Source organism: Anser brachyrhynchus (genome assembly GCF_964034855.1).
Source record: "Anser brachyrhynchus genome assembly, contig: SCAFFOLD_430, whole genome shotgun sequence".
Lineage (NCBI taxonomy): Eukaryota > Metazoa > Chordata > Aves > Anseriformes > Anatidae > Anser > Anser brachyrhynchus.
The window spans coordinates 40,286-55,467 of record NW_027663866.1 but is presented as its reverse complement, the minus strand read 5'-3'; the positions used below and the strand labels follow the sequence as shown (position 1 = coordinate 55,467).

At 45.2% G+C, this 15,182-nt stretch overlaps 3 long non-coding RNA genes across 3 annotated transcripts; 2 read left to right on the top strand and 1 right to left on the bottom strand.

Moving 5' to 3' along the window:
- The first annotated feature begins 2,101 nt into the window (after nt 1-2,101).
- On the top strand, nt 2,102-4,495 carry LOC308186733. The gene is made up of 2 exons (XR_013944210.1): nt 2,102-3,379; nt 4,035-4,495. It is a non-coding gene; the product is annotated as an uncharacterized lncRNA (long non-coding RNA).
- Nucleotides 3,890-10,534, bottom strand: LOC308186735. Its single transcript, XR_013944212.1, has 2 exons — nt 10,428-10,534; nt 3,890-6,590 (listed from the first exon to the last, which is right to left on the bottom strand). It is a non-coding gene; the product is annotated as an uncharacterized lncRNA (long non-coding RNA).
- Nucleotides 10,535-10,664: 130 nt separating this feature from the next.
- Nucleotides 10,665-11,824, top strand: LOC308186734. The gene is made up of 2 exons (XR_013944211.1): nt 10,665-10,708; nt 11,364-11,824. It is a non-coding gene; the product is annotated as an uncharacterized lncRNA (long non-coding RNA).
- Nucleotides 11,825-15,182: the final 3,358 nt, after the last annotated feature.

Genomic DNA, 15,182 nt, shown 5'->3' with positions numbered 1-15,182 from the left:
CTGAGAAAAAAAACACTCCTGATTGCTTTGCTGCAAGCTGCTAGGACAGAAATAGCTCCGTATCTTGCCAATAAATCCCCACCACCAGACTGATGGACAGTGGACAACTCCAGCAGTCTTCCATTGAAATGGAATTACTTGCGGACATGAAAAAAGACTGGAAATGGGTGTTGTGGGAACATCCATCTCCTGTCTCATGTGCTGACACAGGCGAAGGAGGGAGGACGGGGACAGTTTGCTTACTTGGGATGTAACGGAGAGCTCGGCTCTTACACACTTGTGGCTGCATCAGCCCTTTTCCATGGATCCCCCAGAGCTCAGGGATGGGAACCGGTCATCTCCTGGCAGCCAAAGCAGCGAAGGATGCCACTGGCTTCAGGAAGCTCTGGCTCAAGCTTTATATATTTCAGATATGGGTGGCTTTAAGCTGTTTTCCACAGTCTGTGGATTGTTTCTCTTGCTCAAATAATTTAGCTTTAACCTGAGGCTGTGGGCTCAATCCTTGCTGTCAAAACCCAGTGTGTAGCTTTGCATGCAGCTCCTGCGGGTATGGGGGAATACAGCATGAATCTCTCTGACTCCTTCAACGTCTAGCAGAGCTGCTTTATGTTTGTAGAAATTGACATAAATAAAAATAAATCTGACAGGCTTTAGTCTACATTTCTCCAGTATATCCTCCTCTGCGCTGGATTTACCACCTTATAACCCTCCACTGACTCCTTTCCAGGTTCTTTGCATCTCTCTTGTACTGGAATCCCAAAACTAGCCGCTGTTCCAGGTGGTCTCATTGGTGCAGAGGGGAACAATAATGCCCTTCTCTCTCGAGCATCTCTCCTCATCAGGTCCCAGATTTCTTACCTTGGAAGTGGGGAAAATGAGATGACATCCCAGCTGTCCGTCTCTGTGTTCAGCCTTTGCACTCCACCATAGACATGTCCATTTTCATCCAGGCCACAGACCACATAGATCCTGGTCCCCACACTGACTGCATCTCCTCTCTCCACAGGCTGAACCATAGGACTCATGCTTTCCCACTGTGGGTCCACCAAAGCCATGCGCTCCACTGTTGCGATTATCCCTTCATCTGTGCTCCCTCCAAGTACATACAGATGGTCTTCGGTGTCATCCTCCATGGTGCGGTATGAAAAATCTTTTTCTCCTCTGTGCCACCATTACTCATGAGCAACCCTGAGATCCAGAGTGACTCCTGCATGCCTGCAGGGAAGGGGTGGGAGAAATGGGACTACCCAAAAAAACAGCCCAAGAGCTTCTGCAGGCACATGCTGAGAGTTGTACAGATACCTTTGTTTATGGGATGTCATTAAAATTCAGTTTTCAGTGCACAAGAAGTAGCCATGACTATCTCCTTCCCAAATAACCAACTGCCCTCACCACAGGGCAGCAGTAGACTGAACAAATATATATTGACTTTCAGAGCTTCCACGATAAAAAATAGACAGGCTTATATGCAGAATAACTATATGTAGAATAAACACTAAGTTTTTTTCAGAAGGTCACATTACAAGAATATTATAAGGATCACCAAAAAAAAAAAAAAAAAAAACCATATTCAAAAGTCAGGAAAACACATAACCAACTCCAGGTAGTTTAAGTCGATCTCCCAAATTCAGGGACAATTACCACACTGGTTTCAAGGATATGATCTCAGCTATTGTTTTTATTTTGCCTCTCAGGTTAACATACCAGTGCTCTGAATGAAAGCAAGACCAGTCCCCTTTAATGTAGCAAGACATAGGTTTTGCAGCCTGTTTAAATCATCTTTCTCTCCTTAAACCATAATTCAGTGGATGGATGTTAACTACTTTACAGATGAGCAAATTAAGAAAGCATTAGCCACAGGATTCGATGAAGAGGTGACAAGAGTGCCAGCTAGTGACCAGTGAAGTCCTGTGTGTGCTCCCACTGCTCAGGAGGGTCCCAGGCAGCCACCAGGCAGCTGCAGAGGAGCCAGGAGCCACCTCCTCCCCTGGATAATTCTCAGGATGTGGAGGAGGAAGTAGAGACTAAGAGGGGGAGACTTTAAGTCAGAGGCGCTGCAGATAATGCAGGATTATGTTTGCTGGAAAGTGTCTTTATTCCTGCTCCAGCATGCAAAATGTTTGCAGTGCTGGGTCTGGACAAAATAACCAGAGCAGCACCAGCTACAGATGGGTCCCACAGGGCCAGAAAAGCACCCCAGGCTACCAAGAGATGCCAGCTACGTACCCACTTAGACCTAACTGAGAAAAAAAACACTCCTGATTGCTTTGCTGCAAGCTGCTAGGACAGAAATAGCTCCGTATCTTGCCAATAAATCCCCACCACCAGACTGATGGACAGTGGACAACTCCAGCAGTCTTCCATTGAAATGGAATTACTTGCGGACATGAAAAAAGACTGGAAATGGGTGTTGTGGGAACATCCATCTCCTGTCTCATGTGCTGACACAGGCGAAGGAGGGAGGACGGGGACAGTTTGCTTACTTGGGATGTAACGGAGAGCTCGGCTCTTACACACTTGTGGCTGCATCAGCCCTTTTCCATGGATCCCCCAGAGCTCAGGGATGGGAACCGGTCATCTCCTGGCAGCCAAAGCAGCGAAGGATGCCACTGGCTTCAGGAAGCTCTGGCTCAAGCTTTATATATTTCAGATATGGGTGGCTTTAAGCTGTTTTCCACAGTCTGTGGATTGTTTCTCTTGCTCAAATAATTTAGCTTTAACCTGAGGCTGTGGGCTCAATCCTTGCTGTCAAAACCCAGTGTGTAGCTTTGCATGCAGCTCCTGCGGGTATGGGGGAATACAGCATGAATCTCTCTGACTCCTTCAACGTCTAGCAGAGCTGCTTTATGTTTGTAGAAATTGACATAAATAAAAATAAATCTGACAGGCTTTAGTCTACATTTCTCCAGTATATCCTCCTCTGCGCTGGATTTACCACCTTATAACCCTCCACTGACTCCTTTCCAGGTTCTTTGCATCTCTCTTGTACTGGAATCCCAAAACTAGCCGCTGTTCCAGGTGGTCTCATTGGTGCAGAGGGGAACAATAATGCCCTTCTCTCTCGAGCATCTCTCCTCATCAGGTCCCAGATTTCTTACCTTGGAAGTGGGGAAAATGAGATGACATCCCAGCTGTCCGTCTCTGTGTTCAGCCTTTGCACTCCACCATAGACATGTCCATTTTCATCCAGGCCACAGACCACATAGATCCTGGTCCCCACACTGACTGCATCTCCTCTCTCCACAGGCTGAACCATAGGACTCATGCTTTCCCACTGTGGGTCCACCAAAGCCATGCGCTCCACTGTTGCGATTATCCCTTCATCTGTGCTCCCTCCAAGTACATACAGATGGTCTTCGGTGTCATCCTCCATGGTGCGGTATGAAAAATCTTTTTCTCCTCTGTGCCACCATTACTCATGAGCAACCCTGAGATCCAGAGTGACTCCTGCATGCCTGCAGGGAAGGGGTGGGAGAAATGGGACTACCCAAAAAAACAGCCCAAGAGCTTCTGCAGGCACATGCTGAGAGTTGTACAGATACCTTTGTTTATGGGATGTCATTAAAATTCAGTTTTCAGTGCACAAGAAGTAGCCATGACTATCTCCTTCCCAAATAACCAACTGACCTCACCACAGGGCAGCAGTAGACTGAACAAATATATATTGACTTTCAGAGCTTCCACGATAAAAAATAGACAGGCTTATATGCAGAATAACTATATGTAGAATAAACACTAAGTTTTTTTCAGAAGGTCACATTACAAGAATATTATAAGGATCACCAAAAAAAAAAAAAAAAAAAACCATATTCAAAAGTCAGGAAAACACATAACCAACTCCAGGTAGTTTAAGTCGATCTCCCAAATTCAGGGACAATTACCACACTGGTTTCAAGGATATGATCTCAGCTATTGTTTTTATTTTGCCTCTCAGGTTAACATACCAGTGCTCTGAATGAAAGCAAGACCAGTCCCCTTTAATGTAGCAAGACATAGGTTTTGCAGCCTGTTTAAATCATCTTTCTCTCCTACAGAAAAGAAAAGATGCAAGAAGTGACACTGAGGAAAGCGACAAGAGTGAAGCAGAAGATCTGGCAAAGAGCAAAGAGTAACGTGGGTCTCGTTGCAAAATGCCAAGAGCCAGACAGACTCCTAAAAGCAGGAAGGCTGAACAGGACCACAAGGGAGAGGCCAGACAGGCTCACAGAACCCTTTGCAGCATTATAGCTGAGGCATCATCCAACATCTAGACAAAAGAAAATTTCATCATAGAGTTTCCAGGCAACAAATAACTTTAGGAGATGTTTTCTTCACCTCTCTTGTTGGGAACATCATTTTACTACTACTCTATCCAGAAAAAAATGGTCAATCAGCCACAGTCTCACTAAAAACAGGCTAAGAGGGGTTAAACAATCTGCTGAAGTTATAACACTTAGCTGTGGTTATCTCAAAACTTTCCAAAAGGTTCGTAAAGTAATAAATTACAACTGCTGAACATTTATCTGAACCACAATTTCAGAATATACTGGCAGTCAGTGCTAGCCACCTTATGAAAAAAGTTGCATGTAAGAAACACTTGCTTCAGCTGCCAAATAAGCTTCCAGTTGTATAGGCTAAAATTGTCAGGTTTTGGGGCAAGGATAGACCGTTTCCACATATAAAGCCTGGCCAAGTGAGACAAGCTGTGTTTGCTGTATGAATTATACAAAATAGCTCATGCATCTAAAAGGTTTTGCTAACTGAATGTGTACTTAGAGAAAATGGTCCTAAAATTGAAAGCAACTGAAATTCTTCTGAAGGCACACTTTTCTACTAGTCTAAATGGAAGCTTTCCATAGGGATGTATTAATGTTGTTGAGGTTTCATTTTTAAAATCTGAAAATCAATGTTACAATGCTAACATATTAATGGGATATTTTAAGGGTTTTCTCTGTTTTGGATGACTATTCACTTTGTAATACATTGTATCTGACGTCATGTTCAGAATTTACAGTATAACATTGGATTTAAAGTTTATGTAGAAATGAATTATTACACCTAAACAAGCCCATTTTACCTTGATTTTGCATGATGCAGATTTTTTTTATCATCATTTTTTGGAATATCAGTAATATCAGCTCTTGTGTCAATCAGCAGATCTTTGAAACCTGCTGGAGATCTGATATCACTGATAATTCAAAGGCTCAAAAACTACAGAGGGCCAATAAATCATCATATACATTTGTCTACAAACAATATATAGAAACCTACAAATGCTGTCTTTAAAGCCGTTTTCTACACAGGCTTTGAATATGCTTCCAAGGGGTCTGATATGTTTTGCGCAAACATTAAGAAAAATTAAACAATTTTAGAGAACTGCAAAGAGGTGGGGAATGAAGGATGGTGTCCCTAGAACACTTTATCGTTAAGAACCATGGCCCACCTCCCAGATCTGACCCATCAAAGAAAAATATAAATAACTCAGGAAAGATGTGTGAGAGAAAGGCAGAAGGAACTGAAGCCAACATGCCCCTGTCCTGCTGTTTCCTACAGCAGTCCTAAATCCTTAGTCCTGCCCATCAAACCCTCTTCTTCATAAGCAATCCTTAATTAAGGGTATATGCAGGTCATGCTCCTTGCACGCTCCTTTCGGTGCTTTAGGATAGAGATGGTGCTTTTATTTTTGGTCTGTAGAGCAAAACGGAATAAGGAGGCTGAAGCAGGACTTTAAGTGCCCCAGTTAGCCAGTGGCCAACCTCCCGTGGTGTTCTCTATGCTGGACTAAAGGTAATTTTCACCATACTAACATAACTTGGGAAGCTTATTTCAGGCTAAAACGACACTGATACCTGATAAGGCTTGACTTCAGCAATGTTGTTTTTCTTTTAAATCCGTCCTGCAGCAGTAAGAGCCCATACAGTCTGCTGAAGATTCCCTTGACACACGTTTATTACTTTACTCTTACAGGTGATTTTTTTTTTCGTTGGTTGGTTGTTTTTTTTGTATCTGATGTTTTTTTTGTATCTGATGTTGTAACATCAACACTGAGGCATTTGTGTACTCTTAGCAACACTGACCACTATTTCCAGTAACGACCTGCAAACCACATGTAGTTGCAAAGGTTTCGCTGGCTTTTGCTTCAAGATATTTGCCAAGTAGAAACCAGAAAAGCTAGGAATTAAACAGATCTATTTTTAAAATTTTAAAAATTTCACAAATCAAATTTGATACAGTGCAGTTCCCATCATCTGTAAAGCACGTGACTTTTCCTTTATGATTATGTTGGATCTGGTATCACTCATGCCCATGTATCAAACCTTCGCACAGAGACACAGCCACGAATAGGAAGGGGGCAAGGCAGTTTGTTCTCTATGACCTGGCACATATCAACATAGGGATCAAAGAGGACTACAATGGGGAGGGCACTGTTCCCCTTTCTCTGTCCAAGGAGATAAATTTGTCCATTAACAGTGCTGCATCCCATGAAGAACTTCTTGGTCAAGCATTCCTCATCCACATGAGTCCATTCATCTGTTTCCACATCAAATCGAAAAGCTCCCCCTCCTATGGTGTATAGAGCACCATTCAGTGATGTGATGCAGAGGTCATACCTGAGAGGGAATCACAGAAAAATTAAAGTTGGAAAAGACCTCCAAGACAATCTGGTCAAAACATCCCCCTACCACCAATGTCACCCACTAAACCATGTCCCTACGCACCATGTCCAACCTTTCCTTGAACACCCCCAGGGACGGTGACTTGACCACTTCCCTGGGCAACCCGTTCCAATGCCTGACCACTCTTTCTGAGAAGAAATGTCTCCTAATTGTTTAAGTTGTTGAAGAGTAGCACTCTTTGTTCAATTCTTTGTTTTAATTGTTGAAGAGTAGGGACATGACGTTTCCATTTTTCCACTCACCAGGGACATTGCCCGAATACCAGGACTTTTCAACTCAGATGGAGAGAGGCTTGGCGACTCCATCAGCCAGTTCCCTCAGGACCCTGAGATTCATGTCATCAGGTCCCATAGACTTGCACCTGTTTAGATTCATCAGGTGGTGTTGAACCTGCTATTCACTTACAGTGGGTGGGACTTTGATCCCCCAGCCTCCATCTATGGGTTCAGGGAAATGAAAGACTTGGGAAGCCCATCTACCAGTGCAGATGGAGGCAAAGAAGTTGAGTACCTCAGCCTTCTCCACGTCGGTCATTACCAATTACTCAGATACAGAAACTCACTCCTAATATAAGAAATTAGCCACCTATAATCGCTCACACACTACTATTTTCACCCCTCAGTCTATTTTCACAAATGTTAAAGGTGCATGGTGGCCCTCGGGGACTCCTCCTGTCACCCCGGAGCAGCAGCCCAAAGGAAGCTGGGTCCTCTTGTGCTCTTCTTCAAGGCTCTGCGCAGAAGGGATGCCACCTCTCGCACAAGGGCTGGGGGATGGGAAAGAAGCACTCACACAACCCCTGAGAATTGGCAAGAGTTGTTTATTGCCAGGACATCTTGCAGGTAAGCCTGCGGGATGTCTGCAGTATTTGGTGGCTCCAAGCTAATGCTTGGGACGGAGCCTGAGCAACGAGTAGGGAGCAGGGCGGGCACTCCTGCGCCGCTGTTAGTGCTCTCGGATGGAAGAGAGCAACAACATGCTGCGGTAGTCCCACGTCTGTTCTGGTGGAGGTGGATCCACTTCCATTTGTTCTTCCACATCTTCTGGTGGATTCGTCTCCATGGGCTCCACAGTGCTTGGCAGAAGGATGAGCCAGTCGTTGCCTGGGACTGCCCAGATGGGATGCCTTCCATTGGGAATGTTTTCCGGCCAGGGTGCTGAACCACGAGGTCGTCCAGTTCCGCCCCCAGGACCCATGCTACTGTTGGTTTGATTTTCACGCATGGGTTTGAGGCTGCCGTCTGTTTTATTGCCATGCCTGGGTCCCACGCTCCGTTCTGTACCATGGGCATGCCTCTGCCTCCCACGGCTCTCTGTCTGATGTTCCTGACTTTGCCCCATGCCACCGTTACGCCTATGGGAAGGCCCAGGCCCCCTGTTGCTGGGTGTTTGAGGGGGTGGCCTGTTCCCCGCGTCACTGCGGTACCGCTTATGTGTGCCTGAGGGCTGGGCACCAGAGGTCTCTTGAGCACTGATGTCTCTTGTGCTGCTGGCGCCATCCCTGAACCCACGACACATCTTGTGAGCTACATTCCTTCTTGGTGCTTCTTTGGATGGCATCGCTATCCTTGCACACCAAGGAGGGCCGCTTCTCGCCTTTCTGCTTCTAGTCGTCTTCCTGCCGCTTACACTGGCTGCCAGAAGAGCTAGTCGCTGAGCGAGTGGTGGGCCAGCTGCAGGGGGGCTGTTTTATAGGGCCCGCAGCAAAGGTGGGGCAGCGGTGGCCACTGTGACCTCAGCAAGCCTCTGTGATGGAGTGGCCCATACGTGCCCAAAGGCGGCTGTGTTGGGAGCAGCCCGGGAGATGCCCTCACATGAAAGAAGGAGGAGGGTTGGGAGGGCTGAGGGCCCCTTTTCTGGGGCTGGCTCCCTTGGGCCACAAGGGCTGCCCTCCACCTCCCATCCTGTGCCCTGGGTTTATTTTTAACAATGGTTTTTATGTAATTTCTTCCTATTCTTTATGGAAAAGAACAGAAGCAAGGTGTATCTTCAGCCCTAACACCCATGTGCGCTTTGTGCTCTGAGTGAAGGATTTCTTCCTCACATCACATCTAGCCTAAATCTCCTCTCCATCTGTTCAAAGCCATTACTCCTTGTCCTATTGCTACGCTCCCTGCTAGAGCCCAGCTCCAGCTTTCTTTCTTCTGAACTTGGGGTTGCTCAGAGGCTCGAGAGGTCTAGGGACTCGAGACCTCTTCCCAAACAATCAGTATCCACAGTACACAGCATTAGCCTTAGCTATCCCCTGCCCCAGTCTCCCCATCTCCAGTGACAGCAGGAACGCTACCTGCTTGTGTTCACTCAGGTTGCAAAGATGTGAAGTGCTCCTACTCCTGCTCAAAAGCACAGCCGCTGTCCTACGACTACGAAGCATCATTACCACAATTACCAGCAAGCAAGAAATAAACATTTTATACTAAGCCTCATGTCAGCGAACAGCATTATTGGGGAAGCTTGCACAATTAAACCATAATTCAGTGGATGGATGTTAACTACTTTACAGATGAGCAAATTAAGAAAGCATTAGCCACAGGATTCGATGAAGAGGTGACAAGAGTGCCAGCTAGTGACCAGTGAAGTCCTGTGTGTGCTCCCACTGCTCAGGAGGGTCCCAGGCAGCCACCAGGCAGCTGCAGAGGAGCCAGGAGCCACCTCCTCCCCTGGATAATTCTCAAGATGTGGAGGAGGAAGTAGAGACTAAGAGGGGGAGACTTTAAGTCAGAGGCGCTGCAGATAATGCAGGATTATGTTTGCTGGAAAGTGTCTTTATTCCTGCTCCAGCATGCAAAATGTTTGCAGTGCTGGGTCTGGACAAAATAACCAGAGCAGCACCAGCTACAGATGGGTCCCACAGGGCCAGAAAAGCACCCCAGGCTACCAAGAGATGCCAGCTACGTACCCACTTAGACCTAACTGAGAAAAAAAACACTCCTGATTGCTTTGCTGCAAGCTGCTAGGACAGAAATAGCTCCGTATCTTGCCAATAAATCCCCACCACCAGACTGATGGACAGTGGACAACTCCAGCAGTCTTCCATTGAAATGGAATTACTTGCGGACATGAAAAAAGACTGGAAATGGGTGTTGTGGGAACATCCATCTCCTGTCTCATGTGCTGACACAGGCGAAGGAGGGAGGACGGGGACAGTTTGCTTACTTGGGATGTAACGGAGAGCTCGGCTCTTACACACTTGTGGCTGCATCAGCCCTTTTCCATGGATCCCCCAGAGCTCAGGGATGGGAACCGGTCATCTCCTGGCAGCCAAAGCAGCGAAGGATGCCACTGGCTTCAGGAAGCTCTGGCTCAAGCTTTATATATTTCAGATATGGGTGGCTTTAAGCTGTTTTCCACAGTCTGTGGATTGTTTCTCTTGCTCAAATAATTTAGCTTTAACCTGAGGCTGTGGGCTCAATCCTTGCTGTCAAAACCCAGTGTGTAGCTTTGCATGCAGCTCCTGCGGGTATGGGGGAATACAGCATGAATCTCTCTGACTCCTTCAACGTCTAGCAGAGCTGCTTTATGTTTGTAGAAATTGACATAAATAAAAATAAATCTGACAGGCTTTAGTCTACATTTCTCCAGTATATCCTCCTCTGCGCTGGATTTACCACCTTATAACCCTCCACTGACTCCTTTCCAGGTTCTTTGCATCTCTCTTGTACTGGAATCCCAAAACTAGCCGCTGTTCCAGGTGGTCTCATTGGTGCAGAGGGGAACAATAATGCCCTTCTCTCTCGAGCATCTCTCCTCATCAGGTCCCAGATTTCTTACCTTGGAAGTGGGGAAAATGAGATGACATCCCAGCTGTCCGTCTCTGTGTTCAGCCTTTGCACTCCACCATAGACATGTCCATTTTCATCCAGGCCACAGACCACATAGATCCTGGTCCCCACACTGACTGCATCTCCTCTCTCCACAGGCTGAACCATAGGACTCATGCTTTCCCACTGTGGGTCCACCAAAGCCATGCGCTCCACTGTTGCGATTATCCCTTCATCTGTGCTCCCTCCAAGTACATACAGATGGTCTTCGGTGTCATCCTCCATGGTGCGGTATGAAAAATCTTTTTCTCCTCTGTGCCACCATTACTCATGAGCAACCCTGAGATCCAGAGTGACTCCTGCATGCCTGCAGGGAAGGGGTGGGAGAAATGGGACTACCCAAAAAAACAGCCCAAGAGCTTCTGCAGGCACATGCTGAGAGTTGTACAGATACCTTTGTTTATGGGATGTCATTAAAATTCAGTTTTCAGTGCACAAGAAGTAGCCATGACTATCTCCTTCCCAAATAACCAACTGACCTCACCACAGGGCAGCAGTAGACTGAACAAATATATATTGACTTTCAGAGCTTCCACGATAAAAAATAGACAGGCTTATATGCAGAATAACTATATGTAGAATAAACACTAAGTTTTTTTCAGAAGGTCACATTACAAGAATATTATAAGGATCACCAAAAAAAAAAAAAAAAAAAACCATATTCAAAAGTCAGGAAAACACATAACCAACTCCAGGTAGTTTAAGTCGATCTCCCAAATTCAGGGACAATTACCACACTGGTTTCAAGGATATGATCTCAGCTATTGTTTTTATTTTGCCTCTCAGGTTAACATACCAGTGCTCTGAATGAAAGCAAGACCAGTCCCCTTTAATGTAGCAAGACATAGGTTTTGCAGCCTGTTTAAATCATCTTTCTCTCCTACAGAAAAGAAAAGATGCAAGAAGTGACACTGAGGAAAGCGACAAGAGTGAAGCAGAAGATCTGGCAAAGAGCAAAGAGTAACGTGGGTCTCGTTGCAAAATGCCAAGAGCCAGACAGACTCCTAAAAGCAGGAAGGCTGAACAGGACCACAAGGGAGAGGCCAGACAGGCTCACAGAACCCTTTGCAGCATTATAGCTGAGGCATCATCCAACATCTAGACAAAAGAAAATTTCATCATAGAGTTTCCAGGCAACAAATAACTTTAGGAGATGTTTTCTTCACCTCTCTTGTTGGGAACATCATTTTACTACTACTCTATCCAGAAAAAAATGGTCAATCAGCCACAGTCTCACTAAAAACAGGCTAAGAGGGGTTAAACAATCTGCTGAAGTTATAACACTTAGCTGTGGTTATCTCAAAACTTTCCAAAAGGTTCGTAAAGTAATAAATTACAACTGCTGAACATTTATCTGAACCACAATTTCAGAATATACTGGCAGTCAGTGCTAGCCACCTTATGAAAAAAGTTGCATGTAAGAAACACTTGCTTCAGCTGCCAAATAAGCTTCCAGTTGTATAGGCTAAAATTGTCAGGTTTTGGGGCAAGGATAGACCGTTTCCACATATAAAGCCTGGCCAAGTGAGACAAGCTGTGTTTGCTGTATGAATTATACAAAATAGCTCATGCATCTAAAAGGTTTTGCTAACTGAATGTGTACTTAGAGAAAATGGTCCTAAAATTGAAAGCAACTGAAATTCTTCTGAAGGCACACTTTTCTACTAGTCTAAATGGAAGCTTTCCATAGGGATGTATTAATGTTGTTGAGGTTTCATTTTTAAAATCTGAAAATCAATGTTACAATGCTAACATATTAATGGGATATTTTAAGGGTTTTCTCTGTTTTGGATGACTATTCACTTTGTAATACATTGTATCTGACGTCATGTTCAGAATTTACAGTATAACATTGGATTTAAAGTTTATGTAGAAATGAATTATTACACCTAAACAAGCCCATTTTACCTTGATTTTGCATGATGCAGATTTTTTTTATCATCATTTTTTGGAATATCAGTAATATCAGCTCTTGTGTCAATCAGCAGATCTTTGAAACCTGCTGGAGATCTGATATCACTGATAATTCAAAGGCTCAAAAACTACAGAGGGCCAATAAATCATCATATACATTTGTCTACAAACAATATATAGAAACCTACAAATGCTGTCTTTAAAGCCGTTTTCTACACAGGCTTTGAATATGCTTCCAAGGGGTCTGATATGTTTTGCGCAAACATTAAGAAAAATTAAACAATTTTAGAGAACTGCAAAGAGGTGGGGAATGAAGGATGGTGTCCCTAGAACACTTTATCGTTAAGAACCATGGCCCACCTCCCAGATCTGACCCATCAAAGAAAAATATAAATAACTCAGGAAAGATGTGTGAGAGAAAGGCAGAAGGAACTGAAGCCAACATGCCCCTGTCCTGCTGTTTCCTACAGCAGTCCTAAATCCTTAGTCCTGCCCATCAAACCCTCTTCTTCATAAGCAATCCTTAATTAAGGGTATATGCAGGTCATGCTCCTTGCACGCTCCTTTCGGTGCTTTAGGATAGAGATGGTGCTTTTATTTTTGGTCTGTAGAGCAAAACGGAATAAGGAGGCTGAAGCAGGACTTTAAGTGCCCCAGTTAGCCAGTGGCCAACCTCCCGTGGTGTTCTCTATGCTGGACTAAAGGTAATTTTCACCATACTAACATAACTTGGGAAGCTTATTTCAGGCTAAAACGACACTGATACCTGATAAGGCTTGACCTCAGCAATGTTGTTTTTCTTTTAAATCCGTCCTGCAGCAGTAAGAGCCCATACAGTCTGCTGAAGATTCCCTTGACACACGTTTATTACTTTACTCTTACAGGTGATTTTTTTTTTCGTTGGTTGGTTGTTTTTTTTGTATCTGATGTTTTTTTTGTATCTGATGTTGTAACATCAACACTGAGGCATTTGTGTACTCTTAGCAACACTGACCACTATTTCCAGTAACGACCTGCAAACCACATGTAGTTGCAAAGGTTTCGCTGGCTTTTGCTTCAAGATATTTGCCAAGTAGAAACCAGAAAAGCTAGGAATTAAACAGATCTATTTTTAAAATTTTAAAAATTTCACAAATCAAATTTGATACAGTGCAGTTCCCATCATCTGTAAAGCACGTGACTTTTCCTTTATGATTATGTTGGATCTGGTATCACTCATGCCCATGTATCAAACCTTCGCACAGAGACACAGCCACGAATAGGAAGGGGGCAAGGCAGTTTGTTCTCTATGACCTGGCACATATCAACATAGGGATCAAAGAGGACTACAATGGGGAGGGCACTGTTCCCCTTTCTCTGTCCAAGGAGATAAATTTGTCCATTAACAGTGCTGCATCCCATGAAGAACTTCTTGGTCAAGCATTCCTCATCCACATGAGTCCATTCATCTGTTTCCACATCAAATCGAAAAGCTCCCCCTCCTATGGTGTATAGAGCACCATTCAGTGATGTGATGCAGAGGTCATACCTGAGAGGGAATCACAGAAAAATTAAAGTTGGAAAAGACCTCCAAGACAATCTGGTCAAAACATCCCCCTACCACCAATGTCACCCACTAAACCATGTCCCTACGCACCATGTCCAACCTTTCCTTGAACACCCCCAGGGACGGTGACTTGACCACTTCCCTGGGCAACCCGTTCCAATGCCTGACCACTCTTTCTGAGAAGAAATGTCTCCTAATTGTTTAAGTTGTTGAAGAGTAGCACTCTTTGTTCAATTCTTTGTTTTAATTGTTGAAGAGTAGGGACATGACGTTTCCATTTTTCCACTCACCAGGGACATTGCCCGAATACCAGGACTTTTCAACTCAGATGGAGAGAGGCTTGGCGACTCCATCAGCCAGTTCCCTCAGGACCCTGAGATTCATGTCATCAGGTCCCATAGACTTGCACCTGTTTAGATTCATCAGGTGGTGTTGAACCTGCTATTCACTTACAGTGGGTGGGACTTTGATCCCCCAGCCTCCATCTATGGGTTCAGGGAAATGAAAGACTTGGGAAGCCCATCTACCAGTGCAGATGGAGGCAAAGAAGTTGAGTACCTCAGCCTTCTCCACGTCGGTCATTACCAATTACTCAGATACAGAAACTCACTCCTAATATAAGAAATTAGCCACCTATAATCGCTCACACACTACTATTTTCACCCCTCAGTCTATTTTCACAAATGTTAAAGGTGCATGGTGGCCCTCGGGGACTCCTCCTGTCACCCCGGAGCAGCAGCCCAAAGGAAGCTGGGTCCTCTTGTGCTCTTCTTCAAGGCTCTGCGCAGAAGGGATGCCACCTCTCGCACAAGGGCTGGGGGATGGGAAAGAAGCACTCACACAACCCCTGAGAATTGGCAAGAGTTGTTTATTGCCAGGACATCTTGCAGGTAAGCCTGCGGGATGTCTGCAGTATTTGGTGGCTCCAAGCTAATGCTTGGGACGGAGCCTGAGCAACGAGTAGGGAGCAGGGCGGGCACTCCTGCGCCGCTGTTAGTGCTCTCGGATGGAAGAGAGCAACAACATGCTGCGGTAGTCCCACGTCTGTTCTGGTGGAGGTGGATCCACTTCCATTTGTTCTTCCACATCTTCTGGTGGATTCGTCTCCATGGGCTCCACAGTGCTTGGCAGAAGGATGAGCCAGTCGTTGCCTGGGACTGCCCAGATGGGATGCCTTCCATTGGGAATGTTTTCCGGCCAGGGTGCTGAACCACGAGGTCGTCCAGTTCCGCCCCCAGGACCCAT